At 38.5% G+C, this 26,040-nt stretch overlaps 3 long non-coding RNA genes across 3 annotated transcripts; all 3 read left to right on the plus strand.

Annotated features, from left to right (window-relative positions):
* Positions 1 to 773: 773 nt before the first annotated feature.
* LOC119907783 lies at positions 774 to 5,837 on the plus strand. Its single transcript, XR_005445133.1, has 3 exons — positions 774 to 909; positions 1,842 to 1,968; positions 2,889 to 5,837. It is a non-coding gene; the product is annotated as an uncharacterized LOC119907783 (long non-coding RNA).
* An 8,364-nt stretch (positions 5,838 to 14,201) lies between these two features.
* Positions 14,202 to 16,222, plus strand: LOC119906707. Its single transcript, XR_005445010.1, has 3 exons — positions 14,202 to 14,341; positions 14,757 to 14,946; positions 15,084 to 16,222. It is a non-coding gene; the product is annotated as an uncharacterized LOC119906707 (long non-coding RNA).
* A 5,474-nt stretch (positions 16,223 to 21,696) lies between these two features.
* LOC119906662 lies at positions 21,697 to 23,292 on the plus strand. Its single transcript, XR_005445007.1, has 3 exons — positions 21,697 to 22,095; positions 22,660 to 22,751; positions 22,872 to 23,292. It is a non-coding gene; the product is annotated as an uncharacterized LOC119906662 (long non-coding RNA).
* The last annotated feature ends 2,748 nt before the right edge of the window (positions 23,293 to 26,040 follow it).

Genomic DNA, 26,040 nt, shown 5'->3' on the forward strand with positions numbered 1-26,040 from the left:
TAGTTGTTGTGTACTTTTACTTAAGTAACATTTTAAATGTCCTACTTTTACTTGTATGAAGTATTTCTACACTGTCATAGGCTATTGCTATTTTACTAAAGTAAAGGATTTACTTCCTCCACCACTGTTAAAAACTGAAAAATGTCAGCATTCAGTTATTGTTTTTGAATTGTTGCTATGTGCTGAACCGCACCCCTTCAGGCAGCCGTACAGGAAAGGCTAAGACACATAAAACTGAAAGTAAACACTAAAACTTCTGAATGATACACCTGTTCCCAGAATACACAGGTGAGGTAGTGAGGAAGATAACTATTATTGTATATTTGGGGAAATTCTCAGTGTGCTTTTTTGTTAATATAGATGTTTTCAATTACAGTCATGTTGAAATCTCAACATTTTAGTAGAGGCTCAAAAAAGGTCAGTTGAAAAAATGTTTTTTTATCCTACTTTTCCTATAATAACAATTTAATCTTCTGCCGTAATTTTAACTAAAATGTTATGTTGATGCATCGTGCTGAGAGTTAGGACAGCAGAGACAGCAGAGGGGAAAAACCTTTGAATCCTAGACATCAGTTTGTGAGTTTAGAGACTGTTAATTGACCAGAACCTTATTCTGTGTAAGGCGATAATAGGGGGCATTTGTCTGCTACAGCAAATAAACTTAAGGTGCTTTGAGAAAGACAACAGTGTTGTCACTAGGTGGTGACAAAGCTTATGAATGTGTCTTAACGTTCCTGGTCCACTGGTGAATGTAATCAGACAAATTACACTTTCCGGTAGGCGTGAGCCCACAACTGAAACCAAACACAAGCCTTCAGCTTAAAAATCACTCACACACACACACATTAAATCTGAACAACTGTTCTGACCGCTGTCGAGAGACAAGAAATTGAGGATGGCTTTGGTTGTGTAAGTAATTTTACCTTTAACAATAGGTGGTTCTGTTTTTAGGTGGTTGAGTGATAAAGAGACAATGAGTTTATTTTTAAGCAGCATTACATTTGCTTTTATCCAAACATATATAACATACAAGCATCAACAGAGTATCAAATACAGCACGATCTACAATTGACAATACATACTAGTAAGAGCTAATAGCACATATCACATCAATGGTGTAAATACCTAGGGAAAGAAGTAAGAGTTAACAAAAAAGTGCTATCAATACAAGATAACTGTAAAGGGACAAAAGAAGAAGAGCTTTGGAAGTGCATGTTAGAGGTTAAGAGTTAGAGGTGTTGAAGTGTTCTCAGAAGAGATGAGTTTTCAAGAGCTTCTTGAAGTTAGAGGGGGACAGCCTGTTCTGATGGTGTGTGGTAGCTCGTTCCACCATCGTGGTGTCACAGATAAGAAATGCCGGGACTGGGATTGCTTTGTGTGAAGGGATGGCAGAGCCAGGCGGCGTTCGTTGAAGGAGCGTAGTGGCCGAGAAGGGTGGGTTGCCAACAGTGCATACATTAGATATTTAAACAAACTAAGTTACATTCCCATGAGGTTAAAGCTTTAATAGTTGTTATATCATTTTAGTGCTGTAATTTTATTTTATTTCATTTCATGGCCTCGTTTAACTGATTTAGTCTACAGCCACAGTGTAATATTATACCTACAGCAGGTAAGATGTTCAACTTACTAAGATTTGCTGATTAGTACAAAACACAAAGTACAGTTCAGGTAGATGTCATTAGTTTTGGGATATTTGTTCATTTACTAAAGTACAAATAAAAACTATAACCTGATGATGATGTAAGATGAAAAGTCAGAGGATTACTAAAGTTATAACAATTTCAGGGGACACGCTACACTAAGTACAGATGCTGACTGGTTCTCATTACCTTTTTTAGGGAAGGACTTTATTGCACAGCTGCTGGTTTCGGATGTACGAGCCTGGCTTTAACCCCAACTGGTTTACTCATAGTAGCAGCTGCAGCAGTGGTGATAGTGGGATTGTCCTTGTACTTTGCACATAAGGTAAGTGATTCACCAGTCTCTCCAAAAGAAAGTAAGGAATAAACTGCCCTATATTTAAATGTTAAATTTAAACATTAAAGAGGTCATAATATGCTTTTTGGATTTTCCCCTCTCCTTTAATGAGTTATATACCTTTTTTGTGCATGTAATAGATTTGCAAAGTGAAAGTCCAGCCCAAAGGGAGTTCCCATCTCCCACAGTAAACACTGCTCTAAATTGCCTGAATACAGCTCGTTTGTAGTCCAGCCTTTTCCCTTTGTTCTCTGTGACGTCACAGCAAAATGCGCGTCATAATGCTTGCCTAGTGACTAGTCCGACATGCCCTCAGAAACACTGGTCGAAAAACACTCTGCAGCACACAATGACAAGACGTCTGCCTGCTGCCTCTCCTTTCCCTTCCAAACATTAGCTGCCCTCCAGGCAGTCAATGGACATAAAGTAGTTACCGTGATGTAGAGACAGTGCACAGTTAAAACTTTATGGATGAAAGATGCATCTTTTACAGATTAATAACTCACCACTCTGAAACAAGAGTTTCTGTCTATGTTGCTAAGCGGGTGAGGGGAACATATACAGCTCAACCATTAGCCGTGTCTCCTACGGACTGGCTAATAGTCCTTAACTCGGTACTGCGCATGTGCACCTTCCAACAAAGATCTTGTAGAGGCAAGATGCATCACTCCATAGCTAAAACAAAGCATTCAACACACAGGGTGAAAAGAGGAGCTGCAGCAATGCGCAGTATGACAAAAAATATGGTGTTTTTTGAAAATGAAACCTTATAAACCTGTTCTGGTACAACCCCTAAATAAGATTTTGAACCTGGAGATTAGCATAATATGACCTTTAAAGCATAATATCCTTTCACAATATCAGTATCAAGTGTCAATAATCCCCCCCTTTTCTATTTTTCTTTGTAGAACAAGAAAAATAAGAACTGACTGATGAGTTCATTCCCCTGGAGTTGACTGCAAAAGATCAATGGAATCGTAACTCCACAATAAAAACAAAGATGGCTGATAATCTGTGGTTTTGAAGTACATTTTTGTGTTGACTCCCATCCTACACCTTCTGTTGGAAAGTAACCTATAGATGTTTATAGCACACAATCTTATGCTTTTTCAGCATCCAATAAAATATATGCAATTGAAGTATACAATTACTGAAGAGAACAAAATATATCAAGTAGACACCTTATGTTATCTGATGAGATATTTTACTAATAAATCCCATCAGATCAGGACGAATAAGAGATGTGAACACTTTGTCTATTCTATAGATCTAAGCTGATTTATGTCAAGCTGATTGATGTGAACAGTCATATGGATCCTTATCCTTCCTAAAAATAAGGTAATAATGGCTTGTGATCTGCGATGAACTGGCGACCTGTTCAGCGTGCACCCTGCCTTTCGCACAATGTCAGCTGGGATTGGCTCCAACCCCCGCGACCCTGTACGCAGGATGAGCAGTAGATAATGGATGGATGGATGGCTTGTGATAAAGAAGGGAGCAGTTCTCCTTTTCTTAAAGCTTCCGTAAACATCTGCATCATCAGGTGTATAAGTTCAGCCATGTAGCATTTAAAGAACCCCTGGCAATTTACCAGAAGCTAATATCTTTATTATATTTTCCCACCCTCTCCTTAAAGCTTGGAAAATGTTTTTTAGATGTTAAATAAATTACAGTCAAATTGACATCTCAATATTTCAGTAGATGCTCATCAAAACTTGTGGTGTCATAAGAAACTTTACCATACACTATATACTATAGTTCAATACAATGGTATACCGTAGTTGTACCATGGTACCTCAGATATAACCATGATACATACCACAGTACCTTAGATACAACCATGGTACATTCTGCAGTACCTCAGAGATAACCATGGTACATTCTGCAGTACCTCAGATTTTACCTTGGTTCCTCAAATATAACTATGGGATCATGATAATTATTCCCATTGGTATTGTACACTGTACCCACACAAGTATAGTAACTGACTGAAGGGGGCGCATGGCCCATTGTGTTAGCTAACAAGTAGTTTTACTTTTGATACTTTAAGTATACACAAAAAATCCTCCTAGTCAAAGAATTATACTTTATTTTATCACATGTGCATATTAGTTTGCACCATGGTAGGCCTACTGTCAAAAAACTACAGAACCTTACATGTACTATGGTACTGTCAAAGAAACCATGGAACCAGTACCATAGTAGTCTCATAGTATGATTATCATAACACCACCATGGTACTCATACCAAAATGGCTTACAGCTAAAAAAACAACTTCAGTGTTTCCCACATATAGACTTTACTTGGGCGGGCTGCCCAGGTACATTTGGCAACCCATTTTAGTATTTTGCTGAGAAACACAGAGAGAGATGTTTTCTGTTACAAAACACAGACACAGACCAAGCACGGACCAGGTAAAGTAACGGTGAACAGTGAACACACCAGTGCAGATGTCATTCTGAACCACTGAAATAAGGTGGAGAGTAACAATGAATCTGAAAGAGTCTGCCTAAAGGGGTGTGGTTCAGCACACATCATCCGGTTGGGCATGGACTGGCCTGAAGGAGGGGGCAGGGCTAAAATGTAATGAGAAAACTCTAGGTGTTAAAGCATAGATTTCATTGCATGTAAACATTTGTTTTTGTGTCCTAAAAAAATTAATCTGATTTGTGGGTGTGTCATTTCTTAGAATGTGTTTGATTTTTGTGTGTGTGTGTGTGTGTGTGTGTGTGTGTGTGTGTGTGTGTGTGTCACTTCTGGATGCTTCTGGATATAGACCAAATAAACAAATGTCAAAAGCTAGAGCATCAAAGCTTTTTGACAATTTAGGTTTAGGAATTTAAGTGAATACCACAGAGGGACTTTAATGTGCAAACACAGAGTCAGTAGATGATGAAGAGGTTTCATTATTCTTGGTTTGGGCAATGTTCACTCACTGCCTCCTTCTCACGGTCAATGATGGTCTCCTGCTCCTCAAAGTGCTTCAACTTGATCTCCAGCTTCTTCATCTGGGTCTGCACCAGCAGAGCCACCAGGGACTTGATCTTCCTCTCTTCTACTGCCGCCAAGTGCTGCAAATACATGTGGCTAAGATGGAAGAAGTTAGAAGAAATGAGAGTAAGTGCATGGGACAGTTCAGAAGGAAGGAAATTGGAGGTAAATGTAACGGGGTAGACCTGTATCAGCCAATTTTGAGTGCAGTGGTAGTGTGAGGGGTGAGCACTTAGAGCGAGTGTGCATTTGGTGGTTGTGGTTTTGCACTTGGGTTAATTGCATGGGTATGGACTAATGGCAGACAGGTGTGCTTGGGCATGACAACCATCTGCAAACAATTTAACCAGCCACCCACTGGGCTCAAGAGTCTTCTGTTTGTCTCCTGTGTGCAGGTACAGAGTGATTTTGACTGTCTTCTTCCCTGGGGGGTAGCTTTTGTTATGTGGGCTGGTGGTAGTGTCTGATGTGTCTAATGTTGTTCACAGTCTTCTGTTTGTTTCCTGTGTGCAGTGTGCGGGTGTGCTGAGGCTGCTGATTCTTTGCAAGAGTGTGGTACACGGCTGGGTCGTGGTCTGGGGAGCTGCCAGTGTAGCGCCACCGCTACTTAGTAGAGTTACCAGAGGCCCAAGCAGTGAGGCTACAACCAACCAGCCTGTGACCAACAGCAGACCCGTTCCTGTTGTGTTTAGCTTCGCCCACGCAGGAAGACGAAGTTGAGCACACCCAGCCATGACGAACTGCAGTTCCGTTTAACTAACAGTTTCCCCCATTTGAACTCTCTTTTTAACTATCTTAGCCTCAGTCTTGTTTTAACCCTTTGCATGTCTATTTTATACAAATAAATTTGGAGGTTATATTTTGTACATTGTTGTACGCTTATTTTATACACTGGTTGGTCAATTGGGAACTAGTGTGGGGGTGTTACTTAAAGCTAAAAAGAAGGAAAATATTGAGGAAGAGAAAAAGATGAGGTGAGAGGAGGTTAGAATATAGGTGAGCATAGCTAGGAGGGAGAAAACTACCAAATCAATCATCAGCAACTAGCTTGGGAAGACAATTGATCTAGTTACACATCATGGTGATTGTGGGCAAGAAAATCTCTCAGAAAAAGCAGAGACTTGTATGTAGACCTTAGATACAACTGATTCACATCATGGCTACATACAGTATATGGTAGCCTTTGTCTGTTTAGGAAAAATATTCTTATTTGCTTTCTCGCCAAGAGTCAATGAGAAGATTGATACCACTCTTTCATCTGCCAGTAAATGCATATGAGGCTATATCCAGCAGCTGGTTAGCTTAATTTAACACAATTACTGGAGAGGGGGGGGACAGCTAGCCTGTGTCAGCAATGCACTTCATATCCACATTCACGCCCTCTCCCGCTCGTCCATATTAGCTATCTCTCTCTGCTCCGTGGCTAAATCCACCAAAATAGCCACTACTTTCTGTCCAAGTAGTAATAGTTTTAAAGATTTATTTGTGGTGTCCAATATACTCATAACAGTTTAAAATAGCACTGAAGCAGCAGGACAGAGGGTCCGTGACCTCCTAAGGGGAGAGCAGTGATTGGTGGTTATGTAGGGACTGAACCCTTCTATAGAATTTGACCTCTAACCCCTTGTTTTGTTACCTCAGAATAGTACTGTACCCTTCTATGGGTTTGACCTTTTACTTTGCAGACTCAAACCCTTCTATGGTACCTAACAGATACCTAAACACATCCTATATAAGCTATGTTTGATGTACAGAGAGACAGAGTGGCCATCGGGCTGGGTCACTCTCCAAGCTGCTGCAGAGCTTGTAATTGATGCTGAACTCCTTGATTTAATAAACTTTTATGTTCAAGAACAGTGTCAAGCGGATTTCTTCTCAACACATCATCGCAGCATTATTGTTCGGACACCACATATTCCACCCAAATCAATGCAAATACTATTTTCTGAACCACTACTTATTGTGTAAATTGCCATTAAATCCAAAATGGCCGACTTGTTGGGTTTAGGCAATGGCTCCATATGAAAAATAGACACAACACAAGGGCCATACATGTCCCGCTGTCTGCAGTGTCACAAACCTGCTGAGGCTTATCTATGTATACCTTCCACCCATCTACACTGCAAACACACTGTTATCAGGACATTGGTTTGCCTTAAGCTGATAAATCTTTCAGGTAGGGATGTTTTGTATGGGGCGAATCCATTCTCAAATAAAATACATACTAATGCATTTTGGAGAGGCCCACAAACAAGGGGAAAGAATAAACTTTACCTAACGAAACCTTTGAAGAGACCTGATCTAATCAAATAAATGTGCCTTTTAAAAACATTTGTAGCACACAGACTAAGCTAAATACTGACCACACATTTTCACTAGGACCTGCAGGAGTTTGGTGGTGATCTTTGCTTAAACAGCTGAAGAAAGAAGAACTTGGAGTTTTCCAGCTGTTGAAATAGCAAGCTGACATTTGCAGGTTGAAACAAGATACAAAAATACCAGTGAAGGAACAACTAAACAGAAACAAGCAGACAGAGATAAAAGTATATATTTTATATATTTTTGGTAAACTTAAAAACTTGTAACTTCCTTGTAAGGATGTCTCCTATATGCATTCCCTGACGACATCAAGATAATCATTTTAATCAGCAATTTTTATTTTAGCCATTGTAAAAAAGAAAGCAACCTCACACCCAGTGCCTCAGTCTGTCTAACATGATGTTGTGATGAATGGTGTCAAAAGCAGCACTAAGGTCCAGGAGTACCAGGACTGAGCACATACCATCATCAGCAGACATTAATAGGTCATTAGTGACTTTAAGCAGGGCAGTCTCAGTGCTGTGGTGCTTCCTGAAACCAGACTGAAACTTTTCAAATATTTTGTTATTTTCCAGTACAGTGAGCAGCTGTTTGGACACAATTCTTTCAAGAATCTTTGCAATAAAAGGCAGTTTTGAAATTGGTCTAAAAATTTGGGGGAGGGAGGGATCTAAACCAGGTTTCTTTAAAAGTGGGTTCACGCAAGCCGTTTTAAAATAATCAGGGACACAACCAGTAGATAGGGAGCTGTTAAAAACAGAGATCAAATGGGGCCCAATACAATCCATTACTTTCAGTAAGTAGGTATTACATCAAGTGGGCTGGAGGACACTCTCATTTGTGATACTGTTTTTAAAAGCTCAGACAAGTCAATGGGATAAAACTGGTTAAAATTCTCTTGTTGCTGTTAAGGGGGACTTTTAAGTAAGAGGCCACGGGGGTAATAGAGGCTCTGATTGAAACCACCTTATTGGTAAAATAAGATAAAAACAATTCACAGTCATCATTACTTCCAGCTGAGGCACAAGGAGGGGTTTACCAGCTGATCCACAGTCTTAAACAGAAACCTGGGATTGTGTTTATGTGTAGTAATGAGTTTAGAAAAATAGTGTGTTCTCGCATCCTTAACCATGTTATTGTAGTTAATTAATAAATCCTTCAGACTGAGGTAATGGACTTGGAGACTGGATTTTTTCCATCTGCGCTCTGCTTTCCTGCATTCCCTTTTTAGGCTGCGAATGCTGTCATTTATCCAGGGTGGCTTACTAGCTTTAGACGTAGGCCTAACCTTTAGAGGAGCAGTAATATTTAGTGACGATAAGCAGATATGATGAAGTGATCGACCAGATTGTTGGTGTTGGAATCAGACAGGTGTTGGCTTTGGCTCTGAAAGAATGCGCAAAACTTTGAAACACTTTGTTCATTAAAGATGCGAGAACACACGGAGCTTGGTGAGGCGGCATGAGTAACAGGCGAATCGCAGCTAAAAAAATACATCTGTGGTCAGATATGGTCATGTCCACCAATTCCACAGAGGAAATGCTGACACCCAGGGTAAAAAGTCCAGTGTATGACCACAGTTATGGGTTTGCCCTTTGACATGTTGTTTGAAGTTGAAAGAAGTGGCCATATTTAAAAAGTCAGTTGCATTAACATTGTTGGGGTCATCAACATGAATATTAAAATCACCACAAAGAACAATTCTGTCATAATTTAAAACGAGAGTAGATAAAAATTCAGGAAGTTCTGATAAAAATCCTCCAGGCGGTTTTGGGGGGCGATAAATTATAACAAATATGATAGGTTGCAGCCCTCCAAGTTTAAGAGTGAGAACTTCAAAGGAGTTCAATTCATCACAGTGTACTTGATGACATTTAAAATTTTTCCTATACACGCTCACTAACCCACCACCACGACCACTGACCCTCGGTTGACTAAAACAATCATATTGAGGCGGACACAGTTCAGCTAGCTGGCTATAGTCATTCATTTGCAACCAGGATTCAGTTAAAAACATAAAATCTAGATTTGCAGACAAGATTTTCATTTAAGATAAAAGTCTTACTTGAATGTGATCTCACATTGAACAGAGCCATTTTAAATGAGTTTGTTTTGGGTGCTGGAGTTGGTGCAGTTGTCCTAATCCTTATAAGATTACTATTATTTCTGTGTGGGATGTGCACGTTTCGGTTTACTGGTCTATGCGTGATGATGACAGGAATAGAAGTCTTTGGAACAGCGCTGGGAGCAGACAGCTTTATATGCGAGCAGGTGGAGACAGTTGTTTGTGGCAGTGAGGCAGAAATCTGTTCAGTGACCGGTGGTGTGTCCAGGTGTGCTGCATGAATAATAAATAAAACAATTTGTATAAGAGCAAGTAAAAACTTACTTTGGGCAAGTAGATTTCTGACCCACCTGCACACAAGCATCTGCATCATCAGAAGCATCAGTTCAGCGGTGTAGCATTTGAAGAATGTGATTCACCAGAAGTTAATGTCTCCCTCAAACAAAGCTTGGAAAAAATATTAGGACAGCAGCTCGCACACAGAGAAACACAACAGAATCTAATCATATATCTAAATAAATAAACTAGCATTAATCTTTTCTAATATTCCTGACATCAAAGTAAAGAGTGAAGAATAAACGGCCCTATTAGATTTCAGAAAAATGCATGAAATGTTTTTGATTCTGGTATCTTATTTCCTCTACCTGCAACTCTCAGTGTGCAGCTCTGTGAGCGTCTCCCTTGCAGTCAGCCTTGGCAGATGCTGCAGCATTACAGCAGGTCAGTCACTGTGAGGCAGTCGCAAGCACTCAACAATCTTTACATCTTTTCATGATCACATAATTGCGAAATTATTATTAATTAATTTTACTGATAGTTTGATCGGGTAGACCTTCACAAAAGGGTCTTTACAACTTTTAAAATAAATAAAAAGGAAGGAACTTTGCGTTTGAAAACCCCCCTCTGCAGGTGTCTGCTGCAGAGTATCAAAACAAGCAATCCCTGCACCTATCTATCTATCTATCTATCTATCTATCTATCTATCTATCTATCTATCTATCTATCTATCTATCTAAAGAATCTATCTAAAGAAAGACAGAAAGTGGGCAGGGTCCTTACAAAGGCAGGACCTGCACTCCCTCTTTCCCACCCACATGCCTCCAGGCACATCTGGCTGAGATCTACACTCTGTGAGTGCAGTCTGCTAGTTGCTTTTGAATCACTGCAATGTCACATAACAAAGGTTTTCAGACAGCTGCACCGGAAAGACAGAAACATGAAAACATTGGTGAGGCCTCACAAATCAGGAGCATTATTGAACAACTTAGTTTGTCTGCCTCGAGAGGAAACCAGGAGATGGCAATGCCTAACTCGAGTCTCCCAGGAAAATCGGGAGGGTTGACAAGTAGGCCTATAGCCACACAGGAAAGACAGAAACCCCAAAAGATATGTGTCAACCGTGAGAACTCAAAAATCAGGAGCATTATTGAACAACTTGATAACTCAAATTTCCTGGCAAAGATGAAAACAAAATGGGAACAAAACACAAAACCAGAGGTGAATACTACTGCTATGAAAGATGAGCCTGAAAAACCAGCTTTGACTGCGTAAGTAATTTTACTTTCAACTAATTGATATAGACATAGTTCTTATTGTAGGTGGTTAGGTGATAAAAAGACTAATATGGGTTAGGGGTTAAGGTTAGCTATTGTTAGGGTTGGGGTTATGCTACTTTTAAGCAGTATTAATGGGAAATGCGGGGGTTGCCAACAGTGCTTACATGACATTGGATATTCAAACAAACAGCAGTATACAATACTCATACATGCTTTGATTCAATTACTGTTACATAAGTTTAGTGATGTAACTGAATGTCATGTCATGGTCTTAAACTGATTTAGACGTGTCTGAGTCTACAGCCACACTATTGGCTCTGTGAGGCTTTACATGGACATTGTGGTTCTTTGCTAACATAAGCTCAGAAGGACCATAACATACTGGTGTTTATCAGTTTTGACTAAATGACAAATAAAAAATATGACCTGATGGTATTAAATGAAAAGTCAATGGTAAATGATAAAGTTATGTCAATTCAGGGGAGCTGTCTTTACCAAATGTCATGGCTTAAATAAAATGAAATAGTGTATTATATACTGTATATATTGTGTGAGTACAGATGATCACTGTTTCTCTTCTCATTTAGAAGAAATCTTAGTCTTGATTTGCCATCACCTTTTGGAAAGGTTGTGATTGAGAACCCTTCTGTATCTAAAGACGGTTTATGGATAATACACTTCTCATTGTGGCAGTGGCCGTGTGTGTCTACGCTAGTAAGTGGCTCAACAATCTTTAAAAAAAAAAAGAAGGAAAGAATGCGCTATATTAAATTGTTAAAAATGTTAAAAATGTTTAAACATGTTACACTTCCACAATATCTAGTTTAACTGTACTTTTTTGTTTAGTTTTTAATAGGAAATAACTGATACCTGACTGATGGTTCATTCCCCTGGAGTTGACGGCAAAAGCATCACTTGAAACATAAATCTGCAATCAAAACTATTATTTTCTTCTGATTTTGAAATTTTTTTGTTTTTATTCTTGGCAAAATTAACCAGTAATATGATGCTGGTGTTCACAGAGTAGGGCATCATGCCATTAGAACTAGTTAGTCAACATTGGCCTAAAGATGCCATTTAATGGAGGTGATTATTTTGATCTTAAATGAGTAAGAATGAAACTGTAGGAGTCATTGCATATCATTATTTTCTCTACCACTGTTAATGGACCACTTGTCTTGGTCATTGCTGTGTGTTTCATTTGTATTGGTGCCCCGCTGGTGGACCTTTAATTGTTTTATTCCTGATACTGTGTGAGCCAATAACTGCACTGTATAAAGACTTCAGTCCAAGAACACAACTGTTGAATGAAAGTTCACTGTTGGTTCCTGTGGTATCCAGGATTTCAGAGACCTTGCTTTACGTTCTCTCTTCTTCCGTTTTCCTTTCTCCTTTCCTATACTAACCTCGACATATGCTCACACACTACAAGGACATCTGTAATTGTATAATAATATGTAGTCTCTATTTTGGTAAAAGCAGAGAGAAAGTCTCCCCCATTTGAAGAATGAGACTTAACCGGTTTGGATGCATGTAATGTTGCATGTCAACCACGCAGTGCAAGCACACTCAGATACGGCCTTCAATAAGATTTTCACTTACAGATATTGGCTCACAGCAGCCTGGAAGTCCCTCTACTATGTGGGCAAACCTGAACATCAACATACTTCACAGCAACACAGAACTAATGCATGAAAACTGCAAGGAGTTGAAGAAGGAGAGACAGCACCTGGACGAGAGAGAGATGTGACCCACGTGACAGTTCAGTATAGTTTATTATAATGCAGCGCAATGTGAATAGAGACGTTTAGAGGAGACAAGCACATATAATACAGATCTATCTATCTGTCTGTCACTTTTAAGTGACTTCTGCAGTGTAGTTCACATCACTGATAAACCGCAGAACTGCAGAGTAACATTAGGAAAGTTTTTATATCACACGCACACTTCTGTCCATATTCACACTCCCGCTCTCTCTCTCTCTCTCTCTCTCTCTCTCTCTCTCTCTAAATTCTGGCATGTAAGTTAGGTCCCAATATTTTAGTCAAATCAAAAACACATTTTAGTTTTGTTGCCTAAATAAACTGAAATGTAAAGAAACATTGATTTTGCATCACTAATTATAATCCAAAAAGACATTACATAATATTGTTCTGAAATGGGCCACCCATTTCTACATCGTGATTGGCTACTGCTATTTTTTACTTACAGTTTTTTCAGTCGCTTTGGTACATTTCTCAAATCATCCTGAACATTTGCAAAACAGTAAGTGTTTTTCTTGAAACAATTCATACACACAGCACTACACAGTGGATTACCTGCTAAAGCCCCTAACTTGCTCAAAGTACATAGTCTATCTCTCAAAAGTAAATATTTAGGTCAGTGAATTTGTCAGTGCCATCAGAATGACAAGTCCTTGTGTCATTGTTTACGAACAAGATAGTCAAAATGTTTAGTCATGTTATCAACGTAACACTGTAGTCTGTAAATATTTTCTGATGTACACTATGGCTAAGGTTTTTTTGGCAGTGATTGAAAATACACAAGGCTGTACTATCAATATGGCATATCAATTTCAACAATATAAAGTTATACATTGCAAGAATTACAGTTACGCCTTTAGTGTTTGTTCTGTAATTTGTTGACAGAGCATGTCATTGTGATGCAGAAAAAAAGAAGACAACACTGTTTTACAGCACTGCGTAGCACAACTGTAGAAATTACAAAATTAAAATTTAAACATGGGAAACACCCCTTTGAATGATGTTTCTGTCTGTCGGGTCACAGATTCTCATCCACATGACAACACATATCTTCATCAATTCAGGAGACATTTACAAAAAAAGTCTAATAGACATGTATAGAAAATGTGATTGACAGATTATCTATCTATCTATCTATCTATCTATCTATCCCTTGACTTTGACAACATGTTCAACCATTATACATGTAATGACTTATGCAATAAACTTAAATGGGGGTCTGCCAATTCTACATAAAGTAGGCTGTAATAATTTGCAATCAACATGACATAAGCAATTGTTAATGTAGGAAACAGCTTACAATTGTACATATTGCTTTTATGATGTGCACAAGTGACAAGATTATGTGGAGGTTGAACAATTATTTTTGAGAATTTCATTTCTGAGCTGACAAATGTACTAAAACATCTGAGAAAAACTGTAAGTGGGTTAAAGGGTGTACAGCAAGTACCTCCTCCATCACTGTAAAAACAGGCTAATGGCAGACTTAGGATATTCAGTTATTGTTTTTGAATTGCTGGAATGTGCTGAACCACACCCCTTCAGGCAGCCAAACAGGAAGAGCTGAGAAAGTCAAAGCCAAAGGTAAACACCAAACTTCACATCTGAATGATACTGGCCCTGGAATACTATTGTTAGGAGAAATAACTGAGGATGGATTTGATTGCGTAAGTAATTTTACCTTCAAGGTGATATAGGGTTCTGTGTGTAGGTAAGTTGTTTTTTGAGCTGCATTAATGGTTGCGTTGCCATTAAAAATACAATAAAAAAACAGTGCTTAAATTGGATATTCAAACAAAGTAACATTCTCATGAGGTTCAAGCTTTAAGAATTGTTAGAAAATATGCAGAAAATATGAGGCTGTGTGCAGCCTCACAGCCAGATATTGGCTCTGTGAGGCTGCACATGTACATTGATTAGTATGTGTCATATGTTTTGTGTGTACACTATAGTACAAATGAAAAGTATGACGATGGAGTTAAATAAAAAGAAGATTACCCAAGTTATTACAATTCATCACGATACGAATAACATGAAATATTGTCATGTCTGAGATGCTGACTGTTTCTCTCTCCTTTTCAGAAAAGGGTTCTTTTTGTGTTTGGGGGGAATGATACTGAGGACTTTCAGTGGGAGTACATCCATTCTTGCTTTATTAAATACTGCAGTGCTGGTGGGAATAGGCACGGTAGTGTACACTCATTTCAAGAATAAAAAATCAGGTATCAAAGATCAATCACCATGTATCATGGATCAAGGCTCAAGAATCAAGGTGATTTATTTATCGTTATACAACAGCTTTGTCTATGAAATTAATAAGCTGCACTATATTTTAATGTCAAGTTCAAATATCAAAGCATGTTCCACTTCCACAATATCAGTTTCAAGAATCAATAATTATTTTTTTAGGGGGAAAAAGAAAAGCGTGACCGACGAGAGTGACTGAAAAGTTCATTCCTTTGGAGTTAAAGCATCTGTGGAATCATAACTATGCAATACATCTACAATCCTTACTGTCGGCTGCATTTAAAACATTTTGAAGACATCATTGAAACTATGGTAGCCTACTGAGACAGTGTAAATGCAAACAGGAGTTGGTGCTCACAGATGACACCTCAGGCTGACAGACAACATTCCTGGAGGTGTGTAAACAGGATACCTCTAAACCTTTGAGTTTGTCAGAGCCTGTTTAATGGTCTTCTTTACCATTTTGGCAGGGCACACTTTGATATGTGATATCATGTATATACATTCTTGACTCTACCATCAGGTTGTAGATATAGATCCCTGGCATAGAAACAGGCTCACTATAGCAGGAGCTTTATCCCCTCTGCAATAGCACTATTTAACAAAAGTATAAGTATAAGCTAAGTAAAAAGTATATTTGGTTTATTGTCAATTTGTGTATGAAATGTACTGATACACAGTATGTTGTTAGGTATGTTCATGTGAGGTAATGTAGGTATAGATGGTGGAAACAAATTTCATGAAAAGGAAAATAATGAATCTAATCTAATCTAATATCACTTGTCTAGTGTCTCTGCCTAAATGTGAAACAGGAAGGAAGTATTCTTTTTTGCCTGGTTCATTATAGAGAAACTCTATCCATGTCATAAACATCTGCCCCCAAATGATCTAAGAGTTTGGAATTTTGTACAAATTTTATTATATAATTTGCACGGTTTGTATTACCCATTTTTCAAGTTTTCTATATGACTTGTATAACATCCACTGAAGCACATGACAGAGTCTGGTAATCTGTTTTATTGTTGGGGAGAACAGGTGTGCCTATAGCTGCAAGGTAACCACCAGACAGGAGACTATGTCTAGTTTCAGTTACTGTTAGTTAAGAAGAAGGTCTCGTGGTTGTGCCGATATCTAAAGCTCAAGCATATTGTAACGGCTGAACTTCAGTTCAATTTAATGTGTGGTGAAAGCCCAAACATTGCTGTAAATGTATCATTCTTTGTCATATACATAGCTGTGTCCTTTAGCCTGGAGCACTTGCTTTGCGTTTCTCATTTTAATAAATAACAAAGGCAACTGTTTGTTTTAATGTTTTTTTATTTGTTAATTTTTCTCTAAGAAAATACACAATTTTCCACCACAGTCTAAGCAAATAGTTTCATTTCAAGAATATAAATCCTTAAGGGGCTACATTGGTCTGAATCTTTTACAGTCACATCGACCCTCATCCTTCAAAAATAAAGGGAATGATGGCCTGTGATAAAGAAGGTGTCAGTTTTCCTTCTCTTAAAGTTCCTGCGAGCATCTGCATTATCAGGTGCATAAGTTCAGCCATGTAGCATTTCAAGAACTCTGCTGTAAAGCCATCCAGGTGATTTAAAGGAAGGTAATGCCTTTATTAGATTGGATAACTCTGCCTCATCAAGAAGAGGTAATGGCTTCATCAGTTGGGGAACATGCTGATGAAAAAAAATTATGCAAAACCCCTTGAATGTATCTTTAATATCATTCAGGATGGTCACAAGCATTCCCTCCTCTACTGAACAAGACTGCTTCTGCTTAATAGATCGTTTCCCAACCTTAACCTTATCAGATTCAAAGTAAGTTTGTCTCGCCAGAAACAAGAGAAAGTCCACCTTTTGGAGCATAAACAGTTATACTCACTATAACTCCCTCAAGTTAGAAGTAGAATGATATGCCATTGTATATGTGAGGAAATTATTATCTCAGTGAGATCTCTTTCAGATGTTTTCAATAAATTACAGTCACATTGAGGACATCTTGTGTTTATCTTTTCTGTTGTTGTCGTCATTTCCCAGGAACAACATAGCTTTTACATTTGGAGATATCGCAACACAACACATCTTAGACAAATGCTACCTGTGTCATTTGCTTTTAGAAAAGTTGTTGAGTGAATATAAATTATTTAATTAAAAACAGAAATGAATGTAACTGGATTCCCAAATGATAGGGCAAGTATTCCAAGGTTTCCACACTCTCAGAGGGGCACGGAAATGAAACGTTTTAAGTTTAATGTTGTGGAACGTGGAATGTGGAACTGCTGGGCAATTTGAAATTCCATGAAGAAACACCCATTACTGGAAGCAGTAATGGCATGTGTAAGAATACTCACACATGCCATTGGGAGGTTGGCAAGGGCCCATTGCCTGGGCATTTCCTCCTTCAAAGTGCCTCAGCTTGATCTCCAGCTTCTTCATCTGGGTCTCCACCAGCAGAGCCACCAGGGACTTGATCTTCCTCTCTTCTACATGCAGCCAAGTGCTGCAAGTACGTAAGGCAAAGATGGAGGAAGTTAGAATAAAAGAGACACCATAAATGAGTAAGGAACTGGGTGCTAAGTGCATGTGACAGTTAAGAAGGAAGAAAATAAATGGAGGTAAGATAAAAAGAAGGTAAACACTGAGAAAGAGAAAAAGATAAGGAGGTGAGAGGAGGGTAGATTAGATTGGGTGTGACAGAGCGTGGCAAAGAGAGACATGGAGAGACTAAATGGATGAAAACTACCAACTTATCAATGATCATTGATGATGATGATGATTTTCTGTTTAGGTGAAATATATTCATTTTCTTTAATGCCAAGAGTTGATGACAAGATTGGTACTACTCTCATGTCCACCCAGTACAGGTTACATCCAGCAGTGGGTTAGCTTAATTCTGCACAATAACTGGAAACGGGGAAGCTTAGCTCTGTCCAAAGATAACAAAATCCACTTACTACCACCTCTATAACATTCTAATTAACACATCCCATCTTTTTGTTTAATTTCTGATTAATTTACCCTATTATTTATAAAGATTAAATACAACAATTAAATTTAGTCTTATTATTTGAAGAATACTAATAAAACATTTTGTTTAGGGGCAAGAAAAAACTTACTTTGAGCAAGTACATTTCTGACCCACTTACGCACAAGCATCTGCTTCATCAGAAGCATCAGTTCAGCAGTGTAAATATGAAGAATGTGATTCACCAGAAGTTAAAGTCTCCCTCAGACAAAGCTTGGAAAAATTAGGCCTATTACTTTTTATATGCTGGAGCACTGAGCCTGGAGCGGACAGCAGACTGCACAGAGAAACACAACAGAACGAGCCCCCTTTCATTGTAATGATCAGTTTAATCGCACATGTACCTGCACACACAGGTTGTTGTGTGTGTGATGTTGATTTTTTGTCCCGCCTCAGGTCATCGCTTTTGCCTTGGGTAAATCTGTCTGACACTGTGTCCAGTGATCATTTTTTGGATTTGGGTCTCACCTGCTTGCCAGCTCTCATCCTCTGCCCCTTGAAACATCACTAGCACATTGTTTCTTGTTCAATAAACATCCCTGTGTAACCTGTCCACTGTATGCTTCTGAATCCCAGTGCACTCACCATAACGAAAAAAGGAGAAACAGCACCAGGACAAGTTACAGTAACAAATTAGTGTAATATTATTTATTACATATTTTATGTATTATTTATTTTCCCAATAACTTTGCAAAGTACTACTTCTTCCAAAACACTAGTAATACAGTTACTAATCCAACTAACACTGCCTTACTGCGTTACCAGAAGTCACTTGTTTTCTTGTCCTTGTTGTGTGTGATTGTGCAGCAGGTCACGGGCAGTTCGAGAAGCCGGACCTTATGTTGTTCAAGTCGAGTGTCCAAAAAAACGAAAGGAAGAATGGAGAACAAGGGAGTTGTAAGTACTGCCATTATTGTGTCACAGTTTTAACATTGACATACGTCGTAAACTTTGTGCGACCAGCAAAAAGCTTTCAACCACAAAAAAAATCTACATCTAATTAATTGAAGCATCTACTAAAGCAGCACAGCAATGTTAGGCTATGGAAACTCTGGTGCAGGTGCCATTATTGCCAGTGATGCGTGCACTTGTTGGGAGAGATTGACCTTAAGTAGTAAACACTGCATACTGCAATTATAAATGCATGTGCAGAAAAACATTAGTTAATAAAAAGTCTGGAGTGCTTTATTTTTTATTTCAGCCAGTTGTTAGGCTGTAAGTTTTGAAAAAAACATAAGCTAGGCCTACTCCTTGCTGCTGTTGAATGAATAGCCTATGCTATTAGTTAAAAAGTTGTAAGAGCCTTCATTGTTTTTTATTTTTTTAATACTGTATAGGCCTATCCATAGCCTATACTAACTGTATAGCTTCATCTGGTTTGACAGGCTGCAATGTTTTCAGTTTGGCTGTTTGTTGACTCCTAAGGTTAATTATTGTTCCAGGAAAGTGGATTCAATTCATAAATTAAAGCTGCAAGCAACGGGCTCTTGCACGAGAAGCCACAGACAGAATTGTCACATGCTTGGGACTGCGCACAGAGGACTTGAACATCACTTCCTGTGTCCACTAAGGTCCCCGTCAGTAGGTGGCGCTATGACTTTGGGTGAATATTGGCTTGTAGATTTATTCAGGGCGGGACTGTAAAGTTTGGTACAGATGTGAGCATGTACACTGAAAATTACAATAACTTTCTGTTTCACGCCATGGACAACCCTTAGCACAACTATTCATCATCACTGCCTTTAGATTGCACAGCAAAAAACTGATGTTGATCACATTTGTCTAGAAGTGTCTATGAAGATTCTCAGTCATCCAGGTCATAGTTATCCAACAAAGGTTAAAATGAAGGGCAACTGGACTTGGTTTGAAGCTACTGGAAGACGTTTCGTCCCTTATCCAAAGGACTTCTTCAGTTCTGACTGACTGGCAGGGAAACTCAGCTATTTAACCTCAGTGGGATCGTTGGCCCGGGTCATCGATACCGCTGGTTCGTTAGTGTTCCTTGTTGCTGTGACGACAGTCGTTACAGTCGTTAAGACTACCTGTGGCCAAGACTGAACGACCATCGTTGGTATCTTCACCTGAGGCCAATAGGTTACGTTTGTTGAGTTTCCTGGGAAGTGATGAAAGGACAGCATTGTAAGTGGGGGATAAGTGGTGGCGTAGACCCCCTCCCCTGTTCAATGACGGCTTCTCAACCCTGGTGTAGATGGCTTCCTTGACACCTCTTTCAAACCATCCATCTTCTCTGTCTAAAATGTGCACCTGGTGGTCCTCAAACGCCCCAAAGACCGCACACCCAAACACAAGAAAAGCAATCTAGTGTATGCGGTCCAATGCAGTGAGGAATGCACAGACCTGTATATTGGGGAGACTAAACAACCACTACACAAACGCATGGCTCAACACAGAAGGGCCAACTCCTCAGGTCAAGACTCTGCTGTCTACTTACATCTGAAGGACAGAGGACACTCGTTTGAGGACCACCAGGTGCACATTTTAGACAGAGAAGATGGATGGTTTGAAAGAGGTGTCAAGGAAGCCATCTGCACCAGGGTCGAGAAGCCGTCATTGAACAGGGGAGGGGGTCTACGCCACCACTTATCCCAGGAAACTCAACAAACGTAACCTATTGGCCTCAGGTGAAGATACCAACGATGGTCGTTCAGTCTTGGCCACAGGTAGTCTTAACGAATGTAACGACTGTCGTCACAGCAACAAGGAACACTAACGAACCAGCGGTATCGATGACCCGGGCCAACGATCCCACTGAGGTTAAATAGCTGAGTTTCCCTGCCAGTCAGTCAGAACTAAAGAAGTCCTTTGGATAAGGGACGAAACGTCTTCCAGTAGCTTCAAACCAAGTCCAGTTGCCCTTCATTTTAACCTTTGTTGGATTTGTCTAGAAGGTGTTCATCGATGTGTCCTGCCCTGAACACTTCCATGTGCCAATATTCAGTTATAGTGATAGTGCCACCTACTGGCAACACGAAGTAAGCCATGTGTGACAATGATCATTTGATTTACATGACTTTTTTTCATTGTGGTCCAGATTTTATGTACTGGTATACAACATATAGTTAGCAGGTGTTCTCTAGAGCCACCTTGAGGACACAGGAAGTGACGTGTATTAAAGCCTGCCAACCCAGACGCCGGTGTTTGTTCCTCTACCTTCCTCCCAGCTCTGCTGCATTGCTGCTCTGCTTTGTTTTGTTTTCACACAGACAACATGCACTGTATCAAACATTGCACACAGGCATCTCCCTACACTACTGATTCTGATTTCCACGCCAAATCTTTACTCTTTTTGTTGACTGCTTTAATAAATTTGATTATGCTTAAGTTACACTAGCATCTTCATTCCTTGTTGCGGCCTTAGAGCTGGGTCATAACCCAGTAATAAGTAAAAAGTAACTTATTACAGTTCCTGAGTAACTTGCCCAACACTGGTCACTATTAAGAGATATTCAAGTCTAACTAAAAAAAAACAGAACTGCATTGTAATATTAGGCTTCATGATCAAACAATTGATGCTTCTGTCCATATTCGCACCCATCTCTCTAAATATATAGATGTATCTGTCTCTGAGTTTGCATCACACTTATCAATGTTTTTAGCCATATGGTCTAAGTCATTTACTTCAAAGGTGGGTGGATTATTAAATTCTTGTAGCCTATGTAATTCTGGGTCCTTACAAAGGCGGGACCTGCACTCCCTCTTTCCCACCCACATGCCTCCAGGCACATCTGGCTGAGATCTACACTCTGTGAGTGCAGTCTGCTAGTTGCTTTTGAATCACTGCAATGTCACATAACAAAGGTTTTCAGACAGCTGCACCGGAAAGACAGAAACATGAAAACATTGGTGAGGCCTCACAAATCAGGAGCATTATTGAACAACTTAGTTTGTCTGCCTCGAGAGGAAACCAGGAGATGGCAATGCCTAACTCGAGTCTCCCAGGAAAATCGGGAGGGTTGACAAGTAGGCCTATAGCCACACAGGAAAGACAGAAACCCCAAAGGATACACGTCAACCGTGAGAACTCAAAAATCAGGAGCATTATTGAACAACTTGATAACTCAAATTTCCTGGCAAAGATGAAAACAAAATGGGAACAAAACACAAAACAGACACCGTCTTTGACTGCGTAAGTAATTTTACCTTTAACTAAGTGTTATTGACCTAGTTCTTTTTGTAGGCAGCTGAGTGATAAAGACACTAATAAGGTTATTTTTAAGCAGCATTAATGGGAAATGTACTTACATGACATTGGATATTCAGACAAACAGCAGTATACAATACTCATACATGCTTCGATTCAATTACTGTCACATAAGTTTAGTGATGTAACTGAATGTAATTTCATGGTCTCATTTAAACTGATTTAGACGTGTCTGAGTCTACAGGTATAATGTTTAACTTCCTGTGCTCAGTGTCTTAGCATGCTAACATTTGCTAATTAGTACAAAACACAAAAGACCAATGATGTTGAGACTGATGTAAATGTCATTAGTTTTGCAGATATTTTGTCGTTGACTAAAGTACAAATAGAAAATACGACCGGATGGTGTTAAATGAAAAATCAAATGATCACTAAAGTTATATCAAGTAAGGGGGAACTGTCTGTACCAAATGTTATGGCATAAATAAAATTAAATATTGTATTATATACTGATTGAGTATAGATGATTGTTTCTCTCTTCTTTTTCAGAAAATATCTATCACCTTTTGGAAACGTTGTGATAGATGGTTTATGGATAATAGCACTTTTCATCGTGGCAGTGGCCGTGTGTGTCTATGCTAGTAAGTGGCTCAGCAATCTTTAAAACAAGAAATAAAATGCACTACATTAAAATGTGAATTTAAATATTTAAGCATGTTACTCTTCCACAATATCTGGTTTATTGTACTTTTTTTGTTTAGTTTTTTATAGGAAATAACTGATGGTTCATTCCCCTGGACATGACGGCACAAAAGCACCCTTGAATCATAAATCTACAATCAAAACAATGTTTTTTCCCCCTGATTTTGAAAGTTTGGTTTTTGAATTTGAGGTAAAATTAGATTAACTCGCAAAATTATGCAAGGCAGCAGTGTTCACAGAGTAGTGACTTTATACTGTATTTACCAACAGGACACCATGAACACTAAATAGCAAACATAGCATATGCAGTTATTGTTTTTGAGTTGCTGCAATGTGCTAAACCACAGCCCTTCAGGCAGCCACACAGGAAGGGTTGAAATACATCAAACTGAAAGTAAACACCAAACTTCACACTCAATCTGAGCAATCTGAAGCTGTTATTTAATGATCAATTTAAATATTAAAACATGTTACATTCCACAATACGAGTTTCAAGTGTCCATACATCTTTTTGTCTTTTTTGTAGAACAAAGAATTTCAGAACTGACAGACGACGTTATTCCTCTGGAGTTAACTGCAAAAGCCTCAATGGAGTCATCACTCTGCAAATAAAACAAAGATGGCTGTGGTTTTGAAGTGCATTTTTGACATTAACAATATTTATTTTAACTAAAAGTTCATAGATACTTAAAATATAAAATATTTTGAATACATAAATGGAGCTATGGTGGTGCTGATAAAGTTTAGCCTAAATGCAAACTGGAGTTGGAGCTCACAGATGAATCTCCACTTTGTCACAGTTTTAGCCTCAGTTTCCTCGGGCTGACATCCAACATTCAGTTACTATTACAGTAAATAGTCTTCTGTATTAGTGGGGCATATTTTGAGTTGAGTGATATCTTGTTTAAAAATGACTCAACCTGATAAAGCCCTCTCTGCCATTCAGTACAGTTGAGTTCCAGTACTTGTAACCTGAAGCTTCATTTTGTGGGATATATAGACACCCTTGTCTTGGTTATTGATGTGTGTTTCATTTTATATCAGTGCCCCACCGCTGACACGGTGTGTGAGGTCAACAACTGCGCTCTATCAAGACTGAAGTCCAAGAACACGACTGTTGAATGAAAGTTCACTGTTGGTTCCTGCTGTATCCAGGATCTTATAGACCTTGCTTTACGTTTCCTATACCAACTTCACCATACACTCACACACTACACAGACATCTTTAATTCTATAATAATCTGTATCTAGCGTCAGTCATTTTAGTAAAAGCAGGGAAAAGGTCTCCATCATTTGAAGATCAATTGGATCTCATAAGCATACCTGCACACATACAGACCACGCAATGCAAGCACACTCAGAGACCTGCCTTCAATCAGATTCTTACTTACAGCAAACTTGGAGTCTCTCTACTATGTGGGTAAACCTGAACATCAACATACTTTACAGCAATACAGAACTAATGCATGAAAACTGCAAGGAGATGAAGAGGGAGAGACAGCACCTGGACGAGAGAGAGATGTGACCCACGACAAGTTCATCATAATTTATTATAATGCAGTGCAGATACAGACGTTTAGAGGAGATGAGCATATATAACACAGATCTGTCACTGTTAAGTGGCTTCTGCAGTGTAGTTCAGGTGTCATTTACACTGGGCATGCTGGGGACATGTCCACACCACAAAGCATAATTTGTGAAAAAACTTTCTGAAATTATGAAATAGCTTGCAGTTAAATAACAAATAAAAATGCCTTTAGAAAGGTTTATTTGCACATTAAGAAAACATGCAATGGAAATACAGAAGAAATGTGCATTGTCCAAAAAAAGCTTAAGCTAAAAAACAAAAACAAGTTACTGATTGTACCCCATGTCCCCACCACTTTTCAACACAAAGTGACACCCTTGTTTATATCAGAACAGTATTGTCAAAGCATCAAGGAAAATACAAAAGAACAATTAAAGTCATACAGTTTATTAAATAAATAAAACAGTAAATGTGTCTAAATAAAAATCAATAAACAATAAAACCAGTAAATGAGTGTGTGTGTTTAACAGTATGAATAAAATTCATACAGCCCATCAAATAAATAAAATAGTAAAAGTGTGCGTTTGTGTTTTAAAAATCAATTAAATTCATATAGTTCATCAAATAAATGAAATAAAAAAAATAAAATCTCTCTCTTTGTCCTGTGAGTCTGCATCACACTTATCAATTGTTTTATGAATATAGGCTAAATAAGTAATATATATAAAAGTGGGTGAATTAATAAATTCTTGCATGTAAAGTTCAGGTCCAGTATTTTAGCAGATGCACAAAAGAAAATTTTGGTCTGTTGAAAAAAAAAAAAGAAAACGTTTTACTTTTGTTGTCTAAAGAAACAAAGAAATGTAAAGAAACATACAGCTTTTTTCATCATTAATTACAATCCAAAGAGACATTACATAATATCGTTCTGAAATGTGAGTGTTTTAATATGGGTAATTTCTTTTGCTAATACATGTGTACTTTTACTAAAGAGTTAATTCCTGACTTTTACTTGGCTACAGCTATTTTTACATAAGTGGGCTAAAGGATGTAAGTACTTCCTCCAATACTGTAAAAACAGGATAATGGCAGACTTAGGATATTCAGTTATTGTTTTTGAATTGCTGGAATGTGCTGAACCACACCCCTTCAGGCAGCCAAACAGGAAGAGCTGAGACAGTCAAAGCCAAAGGTAAACACCAAACTTCACATCTGAATGATACTGGCCCTGGAATACTATTGTTAGGAGAAATAACTGAGGATGGATTTGATTGCGTAAGTAATTTTACCTTCAAGGTGATATAGGGTTCTGTGTGTAGGTAAGTTGTTTTTTGAGCTGCATTAATGGTTGCGTTGCCATTAAAAATACAATAAAAAAACAGTGCTTACATTGCATATTCAAACAAAGTAACATTCTCATGAGGTTCAAGCTTTTTCAGTATTTGAGTCAGATATTGGCTCTGTGAGGCTGCACATGTACATTGAGTCATATGGTTTGCAGGTATTCAGTGTGTACACTATAGCACAAATGAAAAGTATGACCTGATGATGGCATTAAATAAAAAAAGTCAGAAGATTACCAAAGTTATTACAATTATACATGAAATATAATAACATGAAATATTGTCATGACTGAGATGCTGACCGTTTCCCTCTCCTTTTCTGAAGAGACTTCTTTGTGTTTGGGGCGAATGATAGCC

The sequence above is a fragment of the Micropterus salmoides genome, unplaced genomic scaffold (assembly GCF_014851395.1).
Source record: "Micropterus salmoides isolate LMB-PRFRI ecotype aquatic unplaced genomic scaffold, ASM1485139v1 Ms_hic_scaffold_17, whole genome shotgun sequence".
Classification (NCBI taxonomy): domain Eukaryota; kingdom Metazoa; phylum Chordata; class Actinopteri; order Centrarchiformes; family Centrarchidae; genus Micropterus; species Micropterus salmoides.